This window comes from Pseudophryne corroboree, chromosome 10, assembly GCF_028390025.1.
Source record: "Pseudophryne corroboree isolate aPseCor3 chromosome 10, aPseCor3.hap2, whole genome shotgun sequence".
NCBI classification, from domain to species: domain Eukaryota; kingdom Metazoa; phylum Chordata; class Amphibia; order Anura; family Myobatrachidae; genus Pseudophryne; species Pseudophryne corroboree.
The window spans coordinates 387,312,235-387,332,210 of NC_086453.1; positions in this window are offsets into that span (position 1 = coordinate 387,312,235).

Genomic DNA, 19,976 nt, shown 5'->3' on the forward strand with positions numbered 1-19,976 from the left:
GGGCTTGCCGGCTGCCTCGGGACAAGGTTGCGAAGCTTCAGGAGTCCATAGCGCGGTGCTTGGAGCGGCGTAAGGTGACGTTGCGGGAGGCTCAATCCCTGCTGGGGCTGTTGAACTTTGTCTGTCGGGTGATTCCCATGGGCAGGGTTTTTTGTCGGAAGTTGGAACGGTCCACGGCTGGGGTGTCCAGGCCGCACCATTTTGTCCGTTTCTCGGCTGAGATTAGGCGGGACCTCTCTGTGTGGGTTTCGTTTCTGGCGGACTTCACTGGTGTGCTGATCTGGATGGCCCCGCTCATTGACAATTTCGACTTGCAGTTGTTCACGGACGCGGCGGGCTCGTCGGGGTTCGGTTGTTATCTAGACGGAGCTTGGTGCGCGGCCTCATGGCCCGAGTCTTGGTCACGGGAGGGGCTGACCGGCGACCTGTTGTTGCTGGAGCTTTTTCCCATCATGGTGGCCTTGGAGGTTTGGGGGGAGCGCCTTCGCGATCGCAGTATTCTTTTTCGCTGCGATAAGTTAGGGGTTGTGCACGCGGTTAACAACCAAATGGCTATGGCCCCGCGGGTCCTCCGGGTGTTGTTGCGGCTCGTGCTGACTTGCATGCGCCGTAATATTCTGTTTCGGGCTCAGCACGTCCCCGGGGTAGATAATGGGATCGCCGATGCATTGTCTAGGGGGCAGTGGGATAGGTTCCGTTTATCCCGGAGGCTGATTCAGCGGGTTTGCCCTGCCCTTCTTATGTTTGGCAGGTCATCATGGCGGATTGGAAGGGCAAGCCGAGCTATCTTTGGCTCCGTCCACTCTCACAGGATACCGTCAGGCCTGGAAGGAATGGGAAGACTTTTCCCGTGACCAAGGGCCTAGAGGTGAGAGGGGTCAGAGATTGTTTCTGGACTTCGTTTGGCAACTCTTTGTAACGGGACAATCGAGGGCCGTGGTGTCTCGATACCTCGCTGGGATATTCTTTTATTCAAGGTTGAAGGGTGTTCCGGATTTTACGAAGTTTCCTGCTGACGAAGGCGCTAAAAGGTTGGGCGCGCTCGGCGCCGGTGCCTCCTGATAGTCGGCGCCCTATCGATGCGTCCCTGCTTTCTTCCCTCATGGGGGCGGCGGTGGCGGACTCCCATTTTGAAACGCTTTTATTTCAGTTGGCTTTTTCCATGGCTTTCCATGGCGCGTTTAGAGTCTCTGAGTTGGTTGCGGCTTCTAAAAAGTTGGATGCCATTATGCAGCGCGCGGATGTTGTCGTGGGTGTGGGGCCTGTGCTGTGCAGGCTGCGCCGCTCCAAAACTGATCAGATGGGGAGAGGTCATTGGATCACTTTGGCACCATCGGGTGGTGGGGACTGTTGTCCGGTGGCATTGGCTGGTCGGTATGCGGAGGTCAGGCCCTTGTCAGAAGGGTCTTGGCTTCTGCATTACGATGGGTTGCCATTGACAAAATACCAATTTACTTGGATGATGCGGCGCTGCCTGTCCAGTTTAGGCCTCTCCCCTCGGGATTTTGGTTCGCATTCATTTAGAATTGGGGCCGCCACTTCCGCAGCATCTGCAGGGCGCGCCGTGGACGAAATTAAGGCTTTGGGCCACTGGAAGTCGGCGGCTTATAAGCGTTACATTTGGCCCGTTGTTGCATGAGCGAGTTGTTTGTTCTACTAACATTTTTTTCGTTTACTGTTTCTACGTTTCGGTTCAGTTTGTTCGTTCTGTATTGTTTGTCTCCCCTGGCCTCCCTACTCGGATGGCTAGCTACTCGCCACTGCTGGCAGTGGGGGTCTGGAGTGCTTTGCGATTTTTTGCCTGAACTGACGAACTGATTTGGCTTAATTCATTCAATTCGGCTAATTGACATCTAATTACAAGTTCCTCAGCAGGTTTTTACGTTTCACCTCCAGCCGAGTTATTCTGTGTGACCCCATAACCTCCCCCCCCCTCCACTCCCTAACATCCCCCCCCCCCCCCCCAAATTCCCCTTTTTCTTATTTTGAGTTTTCCTTACGTTTCTTTTTGTTGCTTCGATTGGCCTGAAGCTTGTCCGAGAGAAAATTCAAAGTACTCTTTTCAAATTTTTCTTTTTGGCAGATCCTCGTTCTAGTAGTTGGTTCCTGTTCTGGTCTGGGTTTTTGTTTCACTTTGTATATTCACAATTGTTTGTTTTGTTTTTTCCTTTATAGGTTCGCGAGAGGATGAGTTTAGTGTTTGGGTGATTGGTCACTCCTATATTTTTTGGGCAGCCGAGTTGGTGGCTTCGGAGGGGGCTCCTGGCTTTGTTGGGTTGGATAACGTGAGGTGGATAGGAGTTAGGGGGATGATGTGGCAGGATCTGAAGGTTAACCTGTTGGAGCAGGTTAAGCGTTTTGGGCTGCCCAAATTGTTGGTGATTCATTTAGGTGGCAACGACCTGGGTAAGAGAAAGGCAGTGAATCTTAGGTTGGCCACTGTTCATGACTTACAGGTGATTGCGGGTGCTTGGCCGGGCTGTAGACTTATCTGGTCCTGTATAGTGCCGCGGTTGTGTTGGCGTGGAGTTGCGGACTGCAGGTCAATCGATGCCTCTTGGCGGAAGGTCAATTCCGCAGTTGCTAAGTTTGTGGTGGCTCTTGGCGGTGCTGTGGTGTGGAACCAGCGGATCAAGTTTCGGTTCTACTACTTGTTTAGACCGGATGGGGTTCATTTGACTAGGCAGGGACTATGTATTTTCCTTGAGGATCTGTTTTCGGTGGTTGGTTCTTTGGGTTAGGGGTATGGTGGCGGAGCGTAGTTGCTGTTGAGCAGAACTTCGCTGTTGTCGGGTTAGAACGGCAAGTTAACTTTTGTTGTATTAAAGGAGTTGATTGGAGGTCGTTTGGTGGTTGGTTTTTAGGTGCGCTCTCCTTCGTTGACTGGTAATACATCTGCTGGACCACCTTCACGTGGGCAGCCTCATCACCTTCACGGGTGGGTAATCAAGATGGAGGTTGAGCGGATACCTATTGTTTGTTGGAAGGTTTACGTCAGTTTTTTATAAGATAGGTTTTTGTTCATGGGATAGGTTCGTTTTAGCCGTTCTTTCACATTAACATTTAACATTTTCTGCCAAATCCAAGTCTCCGAGTCTTTATTTATTATAGTGAAGTGTTAAGATGTTCTGGTTTATGTTACGGACAATCCTCAGACTATATGAGGTTTACATTGCAGTTGCTGATTGTGTGTGGGGGACGTGCCAGAGAAAAGGATAGAAAAAATAGGTTGGGGTGAGGTGAGGAGGGACAAGAGAAGATGTGAGATATGAGTGTAAGGGGGGCTGGTGTGCTTTCCAGGTAATGACTGGTTGCTACGGGTTACGGAGCATTGTGCTGCAGGCATGCTGATATAACATGAGCTCTGACTGATGGTTGTGTGACATGTAACCAGCAATGGAATGGTCTGTTACCCTGCCTGCCATCAGGGCTGTTTCTAGCCAATTTGGCTCCCAGTGCGATATTTAAAAATGCGCCCCCCCATGACATAAAAAAATGTGCCCCCCCCCCCACACACACACACACACACCTAGATAAAAAAAAACTTGCGTGCGCACCCGTAAAGGGGGCGTGGCCTCATCTAAATGGGTGTGGCCTCATTTAAATGGGCATGGCCTCGTCTGAAAAGACTACCTCACAATCCAGTGTTTGACCCTGCTCCAACAGATCATGACCACCACAGGAAAAGAAAATTCTACCATATTAAGCCCCACACCGCAATGCCCCCTGCACCATATTATGCCACACACCGCAATGCCCTTGATACATTAAATCCCCACACTACGGCAGGTGTCCCCATTTTACACATTGAGAGAGAGAGAGAGAGAATAATTACAGAGGCGATTACCGCTCTTCGGTCGCTCCTCGCGCCGGCCTTTCCCTCTTCCTAACTTGGATCCCCCTCTGTACTCCGCTCGGGATGGGGGGGGAGTTTCGCGGAGTGACGGGGTGGCATCGTGACGTAACGACGCAACCGCGTCATTCCGTGAAACTCCGCCCCCCGAGCGGGTTACTCAGGGAGAAATAGGAGGGGGAAGCAGGGAGCCACAGTTAGTGCCGCGGCGGGCGCCCAGTGCGGTTGCACTGCTCGCCTGCCCCAAGAAACGGCCCTGCCTGCCATTTCCTCCCGTCTCTGCATTATCAGCTGGCGCTGGAGGCTGGCGTCTGCCCTAGTACCTCTCACTCCATCTCTGTCTCTTTGTTGTTGGCGGCTGCACTCTCTACGTGACAGCAATGCGCACTTCTGCCTCTGTATCCGGGGCGCTAATACCTCTGTCCCCCGCGGTTACATCCAATCCTTTCCATCCGGGGAAATGGTTTGTAACAATTAGAGTTTGGATAATTAATATAACAGAATAACAGCATTATCCCTGCGTATACATGCCAACATCTCCGGGAGCCGGCGGCGGCTGTCCCCAGGTAATTCCCGTCTTATCCCGGCACAAAGGAGTGATAGTGCATTGTATAAACATGACCGAAAACTAGATTCATCTGACAAGTAACTTTCAGCCACGTATATGAATGATCAGCCACGTATATAGATGATCAGCCACGTATATAGATGATCAGCCACGTATATAGATGATCAGCCACGTATATGGATGATCAGCCACGTATATAGATGATCAGCCACGTATATAGATGATCAGCTACATATATAGATGATCAGCCACGTATATAGATGATCAGCTACATATATAGATGATCAGCCACATATATAGATGATCAGCCACATATATAGATGATCAGCCGCGTATATAGATGATCAGCTACATATATAGATGATCAGCCACGTATATAGATGATCAGCTACATATATAGATGATCAGCCACGTATATAGATGATCAGCTACATATATAGATGATCAGCCACGTATATAGATGATCAGCTACATATATAGATGATCAGCCACATATATAGATGATCAGCCGCGTATATAGATGATCAGCTACATATATAGATGATCAGCCACGTATATAGATGATCAGCTACATATATAGATGATCAGCCACATATATAGATGATCAGCCACGTATATAGATGATCAGCCACGTATATAAATGAATATTACCTTTCTGTAGCGATCAGGACACGTGCAGAGATCTCTTCGCCAGTAAATCCATGTTACAAGAAGAGTCATCAGTCTTTATATGAAGCTTATTTACAAAAATGGAAACCATGGAGCAGATGAAACTTTTATAGTTGCGCAAATGCACCAACTGTCCTCTCTGCATATATACACATATATACACACATAAGCATATACACACATACAGTATATACCAATACACACATACAGATATACACACACATATACAGTACACATATACACAACATACACACACACACTACACATATTACACACATACAGATATACACATACATCCTGTATACACATATATGCACACATATACACACACATAAACAGTACACATATACACAACATACACACATTACACACATATACACACACATTCTATATACACATATACTCACACATACACACACACATATACAGAACGCATCCTGTATACACATATATGCACACATATACACACATAAACAGTACACATATACACAACATACACACATATTACACACATATACACACACACATCCTGTATACACATATACTCACACATACACACACATATACAGGACACATATATACACACATACACACACATATATACACATACAGATACACACACACACACACACACACACACATATACACACAGAGATATACAGACACACATATACAAACATATACATACAGTATATACACACACACACATATATATATATATATATATATATATATATATATATATACACACACACACACACAGGTACAAAGAATTATCCTGGATTTGGAGCATACCCCCATCTTCTCCTACCTGTGTAGTGGTGTAGTTACATCTGATTGACCACTTACCTGGCTCGGTCACATGAGATGCACCACCGCCAGATGGACTTTTACTGACACAACTGCATCCTACGCAATCATCTCTCCCTTTTGTAACTCCCCTCCACATGCCCCTAATGTGCCATCAGACTTTCCTATGGCCTTTTAATGCCATCAGTCCCCACAGCCATCAGACTCCTCCGTATGCCCTATTTCTCTAATGTCCTAGTGGATGCTGGGGACTCCGTCAGGACCATGGGGAATAGCGGCTCCGCAGGAGACAGGGCACAAAAGTAAAAGCTTTAGGATCAGGTGGTGTGCACTGGCTCCTCCCCCTATGACCCTCCTCCAAGCCTCAGTTAGATTTTTGTGCCCGGCCGAGAAGGGTGCAATCTAGGTGGCTCTCCTAAAGAGCTGCTTAGAGTAAAAGTTTTGTTAGTTTTTTTATTTTCAGTGAGTCCTGCTGGCAACAGGCTCACTGCATCGAGGGACTTAGGGGAGAGAAGTGAACTCACCTGCGTGCAGGATGGATTGGCTTCTTAGGCTACTGGACACCATTAGCTCCAGAGGGAGTCGGAACACAGGTCTCACCCTGGGGTTCGTCCCGGAGCCGCGCCGCCGACCCCCTTGCAGATGCCGAAAAGTGAAGAGGTCCAGAAACCGGCGGCAGAAGACTTTTCAGTCTTCATAAGGTAGCGCACAGCACTGCAGCTGTGCGCCATTGTTGTCAGCACACTTCATAACAGCGGTCACTGAGGGTGCAGGGCGCTGGGGGGGGCGCCCTGGGCAGCAATGATAGTACCTTATTCTGGCTAAAAATACATCACATATAGCCCCTGGGGGCTATATGGATGTATTTAACCCCTGCCAGGTCTCAGAAAAACGGGAGAAGAAGCCCGCCGAAAAGGGGGCGGGGCCTATTCTCCTCAGCACACAGCGCCATTTTCCCTCACAGAAATGCTGGTGGGAAGGCTCCCAGGCTCTCCCCTGCACTGCACTACAGAAACAGGGTTAAAACAGAGAGGGGGGGCACTGATTTGGCGATATGACTACATATATTAAAATGCTATAAGGGAAAAGCACTTATATAAAGGTTGTCCCTGTATAATTATAGCGTTTTTGGTGTGTGCTGGCAAACTCTCCCTCTGTCTTCCAAAAAAGGGCTAGTGGGTCCTGTCCTCTATCAGAGCATTCCCTGTGTGTGTGCTGTGTGTCGGTACGTGTGTGTCGACATGTATGAGGACGATGTTGGGAGGCGGAGCAAATTGCCTGTAATGGTGATGTCACTCTCTAGGGAGTCGACACCGGAATAGATGGCTTATTTAAGGAATTACGTGATAATGTCAACACGCTGCAAGTCGGTTGACGACATGAGACGGCCGGCAAACATATTAGTATCTGTCCAGGCGTCTAAAACACCGTCAGGGACGTTATAATGCCCATTTTACCTCAGTCGGTCGACACAGACACAGACACTGACTCCAGTGTCGACGGTGAAGAAACAAACGTATTTTCCTTTAGGGCCACACGTTACATGTTAAGGGCAATGAAGGAGGTGTTACATATTTCTGATACTACAAGTACCACAAAAAAGGGTATTATGTGGGGTGTGGAAAAACTACCTATAGTTTTTCCTGAATCAGATAAATTAAATGAAGTGTGTGATGAGGCGCGGGGTTCCCCCGATAGAAAATTATTGGCGGTATACCCTTTCCCGCCAGAAGTTAGGGCGCGTTATTATATGACATGATTCTTGAGTGAGGCTCCTTTCTTGTTCCTCCAGTTCTTGAGATATTGGACATAATCGTCGGGTCCCTTACTATCAGAGGAGGTGACAGGACTGGTGGTTATATCATAGTACATCAGGGCCTTATCAATGCCTTTGGAGGTAAGTTTCTTTCCACAGGGGATTACACAATAAACTATAATGCCTACAAGAATTAAAGTTACAAGTATGAATATGCTTATTTGCACAAGAGCCTGTTTCCAATTTTCAAACCATCCAAAATATTGGCTCCATGGGTTATCAATACCTGAATTTTTCTTAAGTTCTATGGATAAGGTTTCTAACTCGTTTATGGCTAAAGTAACCTTACCATTGGGACCAGTGTTGTCAGGAATATATGTACAACAGCCTTCCACCTTACTAATGTAAACACATGTACCGCCTTTTTCTGCTAGGATCATGTCAAGGGCCATTCTATTTTGGAATGTCATTTGGGAAGTGGCTTCTAGCTGTTCAGCTATACCTTTAAGAGCATCTTTGGTATCATTAACAAATCTTTGTTGATTATAATATATATAATTAATCCAGGCTACGTTTTTATTTACAGTTACTATAGGAAACAATGACTCAAAACCCGCAGCCACCTCATCTCTAGCTTTGAACTCATTTGGAACACCTCTTGGGACCCCTATAGCATCAATGTATACGTGGGGGTCAAAGCTACCTCCTGGGAGTGCTCTTTTCTTTCGATTAGCAGGAGTATTAGAGGGAGGAGTGGGGTCATCGGTGATCATTAAAAAGGCTGAAAAAACAATTTTCCTGTTCTAGGGGTATATTAAGGGGCACTGTACCTAGGTGGGGCCTAGATTTGCCACAGACATAACAGTTGCTTTTATTGTGTTTGTTGTCAGCAAGTTTAGGGAACATGAAATAATCAAGGATGTATGTGGCTACGTGTTTATTGGAGGAATTGTACCACAAGGTGGGGACCCCATCTGTTTGTGTGATGTCGACTTCACATATTGTGAGGTGAATGAGGGCCAGTAGGGCTATCGAGATAGTCCCCAGGATAGAGATAGGGGGCAGGTTCTTCATCGTTTTCTGTTCTTCTGTCTTCGCTAGGTGGGAGGTCAGGGCTGTCTGCCCCGGTTCGTACCTCACTGGAATCACTTGCTTCCCTCTCTAGGTCTGGTCTAGGAACCTTTTTTACTCGGGATGCATGGATCCAGGTAGGACTTTCCTCTGTCAGGACTGCTGTCCGGGTAACTGCTACGACCTCTGTCTCTGGACCATAGGTGAAGTCTCCTGGGCTCTTGTTCCTGGGGAGCACCTTCACCACGACTCTGTCTCCGACTTTAAAGGGGTGTGTAGGTTCCTGTGGATTCAAAGGGTTTTTACAAACAACCTCATGTTCAATTTCATTCAGTTTTGTTATCAGGGACCTGAGTTCTAGATCTCCTTCCTGTATTACTAGTGGTTTCTTAGCCCAGGGTGTAGGAAAAGGCCTGCCCATTAGTATTTCAAATGGGGAGTAACCTAGAGTCTTTTGTGGGGTATTCAAGATGCTGGTGTTTAGCTTTATTAGGGTTGTTCCTGGGGCAAGTGATGCATCTGCTAACATAAAAATCATTGGTTAGTAGGAGGAGTGTTGTGGCTTCACCACGGTGACCAACACCACGGCACTGGGCAACGAGCAAAGGGGCACTGGACTGGGGTATACAGGGTTTCCCCTCTTTGCAGATTAATCCTGATTTAGGATTTTTTCTGCAGAATTGGGTAAGTCCAGTCGGAGAGATCAGTATTAGTCGCAGCAGCTTGAAGTTGAGTGAGCAGATGGACGTTGTCAAGGGAGGGACATGCTCTAATGAGTGCAATGAGTTCTGCAGCTTGCGCGGACTGATAAGGTATTGGTAGGGTTTCCAACACAGTGTCAGGGAGGGTGACAATGGCATAGCCAGCTTGGTATGTATTGTCATTGGGCCTACTACATGAGCCGTCAACAAAAACTATGTCTGCGCCTGGTATGGGAACGGGAGACATGTCAAGTCTGGGAGAAGTTTCAGCTTCAATGGAAGCAGCACAGTCATGTAGGTCGGGTGGTTCATCCTCAGGACCTTTCAAGCCTAAAAGGGCATTGAGAATGGGTGCAGGGCCAGAAGAACTAGCAGTGTACTTGATGGTAAGGGTAGGGTTACTCAAAAGGAGTACTTCATATCCACTAAGGCGTTGTGCTGACATGTGCTGTGTGTGTAAGCCTTTAAGTATTGCCAGGACATCATGTGTGGTGTGGAGTACTGTGATGTGGCCTAAAGTGAGGGTAGTGGCCATTTCTGCAACCATTGCACAGGCTGCCAAAGCCCTGAGGCAGGCAGGCATACCTTGCACAGACACTGGCATGACTTTGGGAAAAAAATGTCACGGGGCGCAACTTCCCTCCATGAAACTGTGTGAGCACCCCCGCCATGGTTTTACAATTGTCCCTTGCATATAGATGGAAAGGTAGTACATAATTGGGGAGGCCAAGTGCCGGACTTTTCATCAACATACATTTTAAACTTTCATATGCAGTTAACATTTCTTGTGACCATTGTACAGTTTTAGGTTTGTCCTTCAGTGTGGCTTGTCTCAAAATGTTATCATAATAGGAGCAATCAGAAATCCACTGTCTGCAGTAATTTACCATACCCAGGAAGGACAGTAGTTCCTTCTGGGTAGTTGGGGTGACCAGGCCCAATACAGACTGTATGCGTTGTGGACTGACTTTCCTCTCTCCCTGAGTGAGCACAAAACCTAAGTAATCAACATGCTTTTTACACCATTGCATTTTTATTTTGGACACCTTGTGTCCACATTCACAAAGCCAGTTTAGTAATGAAACACCATCCTCTCGGCAGGCCTCCTCAGTTTGACTACAGAGCAGCAGATCATCTGCATACTGTAGCAGGACTGAACCATGGTGAGGTTGCCAGGGCCTCAATGTGGCCTGGAGACAACAGGTGCGTCAATAATCTGCACCAGGTAAGTTGTTTACCCTCAAAAGAAAAGGCAAAAAGTAATTGTGTCTGTGAATCTACAGGCATGCTGAAAAAAGGCATTCTTCAAATCAATTACAGAGAAGAACGCAGCATCTGCAGGGATTGCAGAAATGAGTGAGTTTACATCTGGAACAATTGGTGCAATTGGGACAATTAGCTGATTGATCGCTCTGAGATTCTGTACAAATCTTATACTGCCATCAGCTTTTGCAACAGGGTTCACAGGAGTACAGTATGGTGATACAATATGTCTGAGAATACCCTGTTGTAAGAATTGCTGTATCATGGGGCGGAGACCTTCTATCTTTTCTGGTGAGAGGGGATACTGCATAAGTCAGAACACAAAACACTGGTTGTTGCACCGCTGTCCACTAAAAAGGGAATTTTACTTCCATTTATAATAAGTGGCAGCAGAGGTGAATCTTTACTATGACGGGAGAGTTGAATAAAGGCTGGGATGCCCTCCTCCGGGCCCCGTCAGTGCGCGGGGTCTTTGGAATCTTCCCTGACTGCGGGGTTGGTTCTGTCTGTCAAAGCGTCTGGAGTTCTGATAGTTATGAGTGGGTGGGGAAGTGAGTAAGCTTTCTGAGTTAAGCAAAGGTAAGCCAGCGTCATCTGTCCAGCAGTCCTTAAACCTTTTCCAAAACGCAGTAACAGACTATGAAGGTTTCTGTTTACAAGCCACAGCGACAGGCAAAAAAGCACAGGCTTTAAAGACTTCCTTCATATGTGTATAGCTGCGTCCTTTGCAAGCTTTGCGCAAACAAGATATACAGCCATCGAGGGTAATAGTGGGCTTGGGACAGTGTTTTACTATTATCTAAACTCTGGGTTATTGGTGCTAGGGATAGAGCTAGTGGACGCACCCTCCAGCAGTGAAGTTGGAGGCGATCCCATCTAGTGTGAAAGGGTTACTGCTGCCAAGAGATTTGTGTCTCTGAGCGCAGGATACATTGGAATGCAAGGGGGAGGGAGAGGGATTTCAAAGATTTATAGTTTCTCTGCAGCGTCGCTTCTGTGCTGTTGGAAACTGACATTTTTTCTTAAATCTCCATATAGAAAAGGTAATTACTGCCTTCCCGTAGGAATGGGTCCTGTCCTGCTTTCTCTGTCCATCCCGCTAAATTATCCACCCATGGGTTAACTAAGTAATACTCTGAGGTAGAGTTACGGGCAACATACATCTTGCATGTCTCACCAGGGAGGGGCGGGGGATATGTAGTTTTTTACTCTGACTAGAGCCCATTGTCAGACAGTAATATAAATCAACAATACAACTTTTAAAAGAAAATATCTAAAATATACAACACTCTACTTACTATACATGCATCAGCTTAACCAGTTAATTAGTCATTGACAATATCACAATATTATCTGTATAGTGAGAACATGAAATCTTTTGACGAGTACGATACTTACCATTCGTACAAGATGTCAGAAAAATACAGCGTTTTAAACAGGAAGCAAGAAAAGTGTTTGAGTAAAGATATCTGGCAGACGAAAACTTACCAGCCGTCTGGACCAAATATAAGAACTTATCTCACTACAAACATACAAGTATAGACGATCAAATCGAGGTATAATCTACGTTACGTATAGACCCCAGGTCTATTTTTTAAGTATCCCAGATACTGACGTCTTTGGAGAATTGCGCTTGGACCCCTGGTCCTTTCTCAGACGTATCTTTAAGTCCCCGACATTAAAGATTCTATGGTATCCCTGATACCTGTTTTATGCTTTTACATAAAACTTCGTAATATTAAGTCCCGGACTTAAATATTACCTTGTCACGTGTTCCCGGAACACTGACACGGATTCAGCTTCAGTGTATGACCGCAATCCTGTATGGCAAAGACAGACAATAAATTCTCTATCTTACCATTCAGGGACGATCACTGAATCGCGGACATAGCCCCCAGCTGAAAGGATTTGCCCTTATATTCTTTAACCCTCGATGTGATGGCCTCTCAGACGTCTGGGAGTGTAAACCTTTATGCTATCAGTTACATGCACAACACAAGCAGTAAAAATTCACACTGTTTATTGTTCGTTAAACATAAGTATATAAAAGAAAGGATTTAGGGCGTGTATATCCAAAGTCAATAACTAATTGGACAGAACACAAAAGGGGCTAACATAACATGATTGGCTAGGAACTGCCGCAGTGGAAGGATATGCATATATGGGTTTTCTACAAGTTTCTCAAAACATTTAACAAAGTATGTAACACAGGATATTTGATAACACAGAAATAGTAATACAGGTTTGATCTGGTATGGAACTGTCCTTGAGAAGCAGACACATACAAGCCTGGTATTGTATGAGCAGATAAAGGTATCCAGCACAGGGTAGCACGCATCTATGCAAACACATAACAGTTCATATAGCATGTTTTAACCCTTCATTAGGGAAGTAGAAATATTCACTTTTACACTGTAACTATTATAAGGAAATTGATCATATAAAAAGTAATATTTACAAAGACAGAAGAGCTAACCCTTCATTGGGAAACACCCCTTAGGGTGGATAAGGCGCTCACACGCTTATCAAAACAAGTGGCGGTACCGTCTCCAGATAGGGCCGCCCTCAAGGAACCAGCTGATAGGAGGCTGGAAAATATCCAAAAAAGTATATACACACATACTGGTGTTATACTGCGACCAGTGATCGCCTCAGCCTGGATGTGCAGAGCTGGGGTGGCTTGGTCGGATTCCCTGACTGAAAATATTGATACCCTTGACAGGGACAGTATTTTATTTACTATAGAGCATTTAAAGGATGCATTTCTATATATGCGAGATGCACAGAGGGATATTTGCACTCTGGCATCAAGAGTAAGTGCGATGTCCATATCTGCCAAAGATTCCAAACGGCACAAAGGTGTATTACCGTATAAAGGGGAGGAGTTATTTGGGGTCGGTCCATCGGACCTGGTGGCCACGGCAACTGCTGGGAAATCCACCGTTTTTTACCCTAAGTCACATCTATGCAGAAAAAGACACCGTCTTTTCAGCCTCAGTCCTTTCGTCCCCATAAGCATATCTGCCCAGGGATAGAGGAAAGGGAAGAAGACTGCAGCAGGCAGCCCATTCCCAGGAACAGAAGCCTTCCACCGCTTCTGCCAAGTTCTCAGCATGACGCTGGGGCCGTACAGGACCCCTGGATCCTACAAGTAGTATCCCAGGGGTACAGATTGGAAAGTCGAGACGTTTCCCCCTCGCAGGTTCCTGAAGTCTGCTTTACCAACGTCTCCCTCCGACAGGGAGGCAGTATTGGAAACAATTCACAAGCTGTATTCCCAGCAGGTGATAATCAAAGTACCCCTCCTACAACAAGGAAAGGGGTATTATTCCACACTATATTGTGGTACTGAAACCAGAAGGCTCGGTGAGACCTATTCTAAATCTGAAATATTTGAACACTTACAAAGGTTCAAATCAAGATGGAGTCACTCAGAGCAGTGATAGCGAACCAGGAAGAAGGGGACTATATGGTGTCCCGGGACATCAGGGATGCTTACCTCCATGTCCCAATTTGCCCTTCTCACCAAGGGTACCTCAGGTTCGTGGTACAGAACTGTCACTATCAGTTTCAGACGCTGCCGTTTGGATTGTCCACGGCACCCCGGGTCTTTACCAAAGTAATGGCCGAAATGATGATTCTTCTTCAAAGAAAATGGACAACCTCCTGATAAGAGCAAGGTCCAGAGAACAGTTGGAGGTCGGAGTAGCACTATCTCAAGTAGTTCTACGACAGCACGGGTGGATTCTAAATATTCCAAAACCGCAGTTGTTTCCGACGACACGTCTGCTGTTCCTAGTGATGATTCTGGACACAGTCCAGAAAAAGGTGTTTCTCCCGGAGAAGAAAGCCAGGGAGTTATCCGAGCTAGTCAGGAACCTCCTAAAACCAGGAAAAGTGTCAGTGCATCATTGCACAAGAGTCCTGGGAAAAATGGTGGCTTATTACGAAGCGATTCCATTCGGCAGATTCCACGCAAGAACTTTTCAGTGGGATCTGCTGGACAAATGGTCCGGATCGCATCTTCAGATGCATCAGCAGATAACCCTGTCACCAAGGACAAGGGTGTCTCTCCTGTGTTGGTTACAGAGTGCTCATCTTCTAAAGGGCCACAGATTCGGCATTCAGGATTGGGTCCTGGTGACCACGGAGGCCAGCCTGAGAGGCTGGGGAGCAGTCACACAGGGAAAAAATTTCCAGGGAGTGTGATCAAGTCTGGAGACTTTTCTCCACATAAATATACTGGAGCTAAGGGCAATTTATAATGCTCTAAGCTTAGCAAGACCTCTGCTTCAAGGTCAGCCGGTATTGATCCAGTGGGACAACATCACGGCAGTCGCCCACGTAAACAGACAGGGCGGCACAAGAAGCAGGAGGGCAATGGCAAAAACTGCAAGGATTTTTCGCTGGGCGGAAAATCATGTGATAGCACTGTCAGCAGTGTTCATTCCGGGAGTGGACAACTGGGAAGCAGACTTCCTCAGCAGGCACGACCTCCACCCGGGAGAGTGGGGACTTCATCGGGAAGTTTTCCACATGATTGTGAACCGTTGGGAAAGACCAAAGGTGGACATGATGGCGTCCCGCCTGAACAAAAAACTGGACAGGTATTGCGCCAGGTCAAGAGACCTTCAGGCAATAGCTGTGGACGTTCTGGTAACACCGTGGGCGTACCAGTCGGTGTATGTGTTCCCTCCTCTGCTTCTCATACCCAAGGTATTGAGAATTATAAGACGTAGAGGAGTAAGAACTATACTCGTGGCTCCGGATTGGCCAAGAAGGACTTGGTACCCGGAACTTCAAGAGATACTCACAGAGGACTCATGGCCTCTGCCGCTAAGAAGGGACTTGCTTCAGCAAGTACCATGTCTGTTCCAAGACTTACCGCGGCTGCGTTTGACAGCATGGCGGTTGAACGCCGGATCCTAAGGGAAAAAGGCATTCCGGAAGAGGTCATTCCTACCCTGGTCAAAGCCAGGAAGGAGGTGACCGCACAACATTATCACCACATGTGGCAAAAATATGTTGCGTGGTGTGAGGCCAGGAAGGCTCCACGAAGAAATTTCAACTCGGTCGATTCCTGCATTTCCTGCAAACAGGAGTGTCTATGGGCCTCAGATTGGGGTCCATTAAGGTTCAAATTTCGGCCCTGTCGATTTTCTTCCAGAAAGAATTGGCTTCAGTTCCTGAAGTTCAGAAGTTTGTCAAGGGAGTACTGCATATACAACCCCCTTTTGTGCCTCCAGTGGCACCTTGGGATCTCAACGTAGTTCTGGGATTCCTCAATTCACATTGGTTTAAACCGCTCAAATCTGTGGATTTGAAATATCTCACATGGAAAGTGACCATGATGTTGGCCCTGGCCTCGGCCAGGCGAGTGTCAGAATTGGCGGCTTTGTCTCACAATAGCCCATATCTGATTGTCCATTCGGACAGGGCAGAGCTGCGGACTCGTCCCCAGTTTCTCCCTAAGGTGGTGTCAGCGTTTCACCTGAACCAGCTTATTGTGGTACCTGCGGCTACTAGGGACTTGGAGGACTCCAAGTTGCTAGATGTTGTCAGGGTCCTGAAAATATATCGGTTTCCAGGACGGCTGGAGTCAGGAAAACTGACTTGCTGTTATCCTGTATGCACCCAACAAACTGGGTGCTCTTGCTTCTAAGCAGACGATTGCTCGTTGGATTTGTAGCACAATTCAACTTGCACATTCTGTGGCAGGCCTGCCACAGCCAAAATATGTAAATGCCCATTCCACAAGGAAGGTGGGCTCATCCTGGGCGGCTGCCTGAGGGGTCTCGGCATTACAACTCTGCCGAGCAGCTACGTGGTCGGGGGAGAACACGTTTGTAAAATTCTACAAATTTGATACCCTGGCTAAAGAGGACCTGGAGTTCTCTCATTCGGTGCTGCAGAGTCATCCGCACTCTCCCGCCCGTTTGGGAGCTTTGGTATAATCCCCATGGTCCTGACGGAGTCCCCAGCATCCACTAGGACGTTAGAGAAAATAAGAATTTACTTACCGATAATTCTATTTCTCATAGTCCGTAGTGGATGCTGGGCGCCCATCCCAAGTGCGGATTGTCTGCAATACTTGTACATAGTTATTGTTACAAAAATCGGGTTATTATTGTTGTGAGCCATCTTTTCAGAGGCTCCGCTGTTATCATGCTGTTAACTGGGTTCAGATCACAGGTTGTACAGTGTGATTGGTGTGGCTGGTATGAGTCTTACCCGGGATTCAAAATCCTTCCTTATTGTGTACGCTCGTCCGGGCACAGTATCCTAACTGAGGCTTGGAGGAGGGTCATAGGGGGAGGAGCCAGTGCACACCACCTGATCCTAAAGCTTTTACTTTTGTGCCCTGTCTCCTGCGGAGCCGCTATTCCCCATGGTCCTGACGGAGTCCCCAGCATCCACTACGGACTACGAGAAATAGATTTATCGGTAAGTAAAATCTTATTTTTGTGCCAATATGTTTTACAGTTTGTATAAATGTAACTTCTATGCTTCTTCTTCCAGGAGCGTGCGCACAACTCTCACTCTGCGACTCTGCAAGGTTCTGTGACCGCGCTGCGGAGCAGCCAATCAGAGGCCATTGTACAGCGCACAGGCTGTCTGCAGCGTCATCATCTGGCAGCGTCCGGCAGCCAACCGCCAGTCATACTCACTGTGATTATTAACCTTTTATTTCCCTGCCAGCATCATGTCAGGCACAGCCAGATAAGGCTACCATGACTGGAACACCCCAGCAGCCGAGAGTCACTATTGCTGTCCCTCACTACGACATCCTAAGGCGCTCATAACTTTATTGTGATTACATAAACCTTTTACTTAAGCTTGCTTATCACTAAATGAAACCACACAACACACTGAAATAAAGACACGGACACAGTAGCTGGAGTTAAAGGTCAGACGATGTTTATTAATCGCTGACCAACTCTTTAAACTAATAATTGAGGCCGAATTAGAATTGAATTGAATATATATTAACTTTAGTTTGGAGGATGGCAAACAGAAAACCGCTGCCAAACACCAGCACCCGTCACCTAGATGACAAACCACCAAACCAAGGAGGGGAGTACACATACCCCGCCTCCTTCCCGCATAACCCGCATTGTGCTGGCCTTACCCCTCTTTCTCTGGCAAACGTTCGGTTCCCGCAGGGGAACGTCTAAATGTCCAACCGCAAGAAAAGGACACACCTGCCGTCCATTTAAAGAGGGAGCCCCACAATGACCACTTATGCCTGTGTGACAGCTGGTTGGTAGCGACTTCCCGCCACAAAGGTTTACAACCGCCACCGCCATCCGCAACCAGCAACCAAAACCAACTCAAAACAACTAAATAGCCCTACCGAAAAGGACCAAAAATATCCTACAGGAAAAATTCTGCACTCCTTCCGGAGAAAGATTAACCCCATCCTCCTTGTAGAACTGCCTATTACGCAGCACAAGTAAAGGATGCCTGATCGCTATGCCATGTATGGCCCTAACGAAGAGAGACGCTGCCGAATTCACCTTCTTGCGGGCCTTCTCCAGCGCCGAGAAACGCACCGCACCACGCCAATGAAAAACGCTGCACTATCTCCGACCAAACAATGCGCACTCATGGCCAATGACAACGAATCGCCACCAAATCTGCCTTAGCGAACGATTCAAACTTAAGCCCTTAACTCGACCTAGATCATTATCACCTAAATGAAGGACAATCAACTAGGGCGACCCAGCGGCGCACCCGAGAAAAAAGGAACCGCAACAAATCACCCCACAACATACCTCTGACACCTAACCATCAAAATTCCCTAGACCCAAAAACTTCGGCTGCCATAAGTGCCCTGTGATGCCTTGCCGCCCAAAATTTATAGGCATGGCCAACCAGCCATATATGCTCCCCAAAATTGATGATAGCTGAAAAGAAAACATCCTAACATCAGAATTGTGAACACAATACATAGAATGCAATAACATAACAAAAACCCAAGTGAAGGAGAAAAATCAAAAAACCTCCCGTGGACCTTGGTAGAACAGCCAATTGAAATTAGGCCCCCTCGGAGGAAAAATTTAAAAAATTCACTTCACACCCTCGATTCCTGAACGGTAGTCGTTCAAAAACCGACGAGTAAACACGTTTTTGGGTTAGCGCAACAGGCGCACCTACAACTTATCCAACTGACATAAGACCTATAGGAGGCGGACTTCCACCGGCCCAGCTCCCTAATAGCCGTAGGGGATTAACCCATAGCTGCTGCATGGGTAGCCGCCCCAATCCGCAAAGAATGGGTACCGAAGTCCGCCCCCCGCAAACCGCCAAACATTTTTCAACACAGCAGCAAATTGAAACTTTGTCAGCGGGCCAACCTGCGCGTGCACCAGCAACTGGTCGCCCCCCGGAGGCCTCCACCGTCTATACTCCTGCGTCAACCGCAGCGGGCAAGCGCCCATTTCCTCCTGGGCCTCCAAGGCCACTCCGCGACCCCGACCTGTTTGATCTGTCTTGGACCGCACAATCCTACAGAGTAAACAGGCCCTCCTGCATGCGCCCCTATTCGTAGAGCAGACCCGAATCCACCTCGCATTCCGAGGTCGCAATTAGCGGCAGCACACACAGCAACTCAGTCAGACGTTGCACGTCACAGGTCTATGGGAGTCCGGGGACGCCGGACGCAAACCTAGCCCGACTTTTCAGCGCTCTGGAAAGGACCAAAGACCCCGTGGGGTCCGTCGTCCCGTGGAGCCGCGAATGAAAAGCAATGCCCGCAAGGGCAGATGCCATAGCCGCTTTTGGCCTACCGGTTTGGCAATGTTCCCAAACAAAGACCATCAAGGCGCAGCCGAGGACTCACCCGCTACCCCGTGCCTACTTTGAAAGACCGACCCATCGCGCCAGGTTGCATCATAAGCCCTGATAGTGGAGGGAGCCAGCGCACACGTGGCTAGAGCGGCTAACCCGATTCGACAATCCGTCAGACAGAAGGCGGGCACAGTAAACCCTCATCCGCCTCTCCCGGAACCAACGCCCGGAACTTGTCAAAATGGAATCGAGACCACGCATCCGCCATTCCGTTGTTGATTCCAGGAACGTGACGGGCCCTGACATTAAAAACTGCGCCGCAAGCAAACTAATACCAGATGCCGTAGCAGCCGCAGAGCCTACAGGAGAGGAGGAACGCTGATTATTAATCGCATGTACCACCCCCAAATCGTCGCAGCGAAACGAGATGTCCCTATCCGCGCACTGGCAGGCCCCTAAATCCAGGGCCACTATGATCGGGAACAATACCAGCAA